At 35.7% G+C, this 2,462-nt stretch overlaps 1 pseudogene; it reads right to left on the reverse strand.

Moving 5' to 3' along the window:
• Positions 1-1,095: 1,095 nt before the first annotated feature.
• LOC101650645 lies at positions 1,096-1,913 on the reverse strand (annotated as a pseudogene).
• Between the last annotated feature and the right edge of the window lie 549 nt (positions 1,914-2,462).

Here is a 2,462-nt window from a genome sequence, read left to right on the forward strand (position 1 = left end):
GTTGTGCAATCATCATTACAGTCAATTTTAGAATATTTCATTCATTCGTATGCCCATTAGCTTCCCTCTTCTCTCCAATATCCCCTGCCATAACCCTACAAAATTATTAATATAGCTATTGTCTCTATAGATCTACCTATCCTGGGTTTAATATAGAGAAAAACAAACAAACAAGCAAAACAAGCAAAAAAAACCCTAACAATAACAAAATAAACCTCAGGCAAACTTCAACCAAAAAGTAATAAAAACTAGAACAAATTTTAAATGGAGAACAAATGACCTGGTGTTAAATGTTAACCTAATTATAGCTGTGGTAATCTACCTTCAATGCACTCTGTCTGATTAGCGAAGCTATTCACATCCCTGGTCAATGGTCAAAGGGGTTTTCCAGAAGCTTAGTCCTCATGGGGAACCTGCAAGTGAATGTTGGGCTTTCACTGTCATTCATAGCCTTCTGCAAACCGAATACTCAAAATTTAAGCTCTAATACAGTTCTTTCCTCTCGTCTTGTATTTTATTATTAAAATCCTTGGATCACACAGGCTGGTGTGCTTTCTTCTCTGTGGACTTAACTGACACCTCACATAGATGGTTGCCTGCGTTTTTAATAAATGTTTGCTTTCTTCATGTATAATGTCCTGGATTTGATCTCATAATACTTTTTGTCCTTGGTCATTAGAGTCCAATGAATCAAATCTATTCTTCAAATGGTCTCTAAATTTAGGTGGGATAGACTCAAGACTACTTTGACTGTTGTGGACTACTTTTCATTTTCTTTATTTTGGCTTGAACTTGCATGTGAGCAATTAGTAATCTGTTCCAAAGTCTTCCCTTGGCCTTATTCTGACTGATTATATTGAGCTTCTCCATGATCGTTTTTCAGACATGTAGTTGATTTGATTCCTATGTATGACTGGCATAAACAATAATCATTGAGTTCTGCTGGAATTCTGCTTTTCTTCTTTTTATTTTAAGTTAAAGGAACATAAAATTATAGATTGATATGGGAGGTCACCTTTTTTTTTTTTCATTTTAGCAGTTGTGAAGCATTTTTGCAAAACTGATTATTTTTAACTTTTATTTTTACCTCAAAGGCTACTGTAGTGAACCCCACAGATCGGATTCAGTGTTTCTTTTCCCATTTTGTCACCCTGGTATTTGGCTAATTCTGCTTGAACCATTATCACTTTAGATCTTTCCTGTTCTAGAGAAGAATGAAGGGAAGTCAGTCTGCACAGTTAACTCTTTCTTGATCACTTGTGACTCACCAACCTTTACCTTTCATTTTCCTCCTCGAATCATTTTCGATCACTGCTTTTCCTGCCGCTTATGCTTGCCTCCCATTGTGTGAGCCTATTTTCAGCTTCTTGATTTCCGCATCTTTCAGTTCCAATTGTAACATTTCAATTCTTCCATATCTCAGAACTGTTCCCTGGTTGTGTTCATGAGTTGGACAACTATCTGCTTCATTATGTTTTATTAATTACTCTCCTCTATTTCTCTAATAGGAATTTTATGAATATCATCTAGTAAATTGAAGAACACTTTCTTGTGGGATAAAGTCTAATGAGAAGAACTCAATTCTTCAGACTTTTGCTAATGTGATCTTCAGATTGAAAATCTTTTAATAGTACTCTGAGAAGTTTGTTTTTCCTGGGCAATCCTTTCTTGTGTCTTCTTTATGCATACCTATTAACTGAGTTGAAGCACAGTTAGAATGGTCATACTTCTGTATGGGCTCGTCTTATTCTGATGTATTTGCATCAATGCCTTCTCAAGCTTTGCCTCAAATATTTAAGATGCTCATCTCCTTGCCTCCTGTCTTGACAGTTTTCTTCTCATGAATCGTTCTGTTTGGGGTTTGCAAGAAAGCTCTTGTTATCACAATTAAAAGATAAATTATTTAAGATCATAAATCCAAGAAAAACAAGGTACTTATTTGGTTTTGGTAGTGAGCAGGCTATAAATAGCTAATTGGGAAAATCACAGAGATTAAAATATACAACCTTCAATGGTCTGGAGAAATTCCACAATGTGCTGAACCTCTGTGTAACAACTTTTAGATCTGAGAGACCTTGATATATTTTGAAATTATGGCATTAGTAAGAATAAGGAACAAGAGGAAGGCTGCTGTTTCATTTGTAATAAGGCCATTTCAAGATCCTCTGACAAAATTATTTTAATATGAGAAATGACAAGAAAGGCGATTGCTAGAAAACAATCATCTACGTACATGTTATCTGGATGAGATGTAGAATGTGAGTCTTGGAGTTAGAATTGACTCAACAGAAACTGGCTCATGTAACCTAAACTGTATGGCTTTACTGGAAAACAGATCTAGTCTCAGGCTGCCAAATAGTCGCCTGTCACATGACTGAAAAATTATAAACGGACACACTCACAAAGAAGTTTCTGAACTGCTTGAAATGCAGGAAGTGTTTGCTTCCAGCCTGGCACATGTG

This window comes from Echinops telfairi, unplaced genomic scaffold (genome assembly GCF_000313985.2).
Source record: "Echinops telfairi isolate 266 unplaced genomic scaffold, ASM31398v2 ScPeMD7_7400;HRSCAF=8409, whole genome shotgun sequence".
Classification (NCBI taxonomy): domain Eukaryota; kingdom Metazoa; phylum Chordata; class Mammalia; order Afrosoricida; family Tenrecidae; genus Echinops; species Echinops telfairi.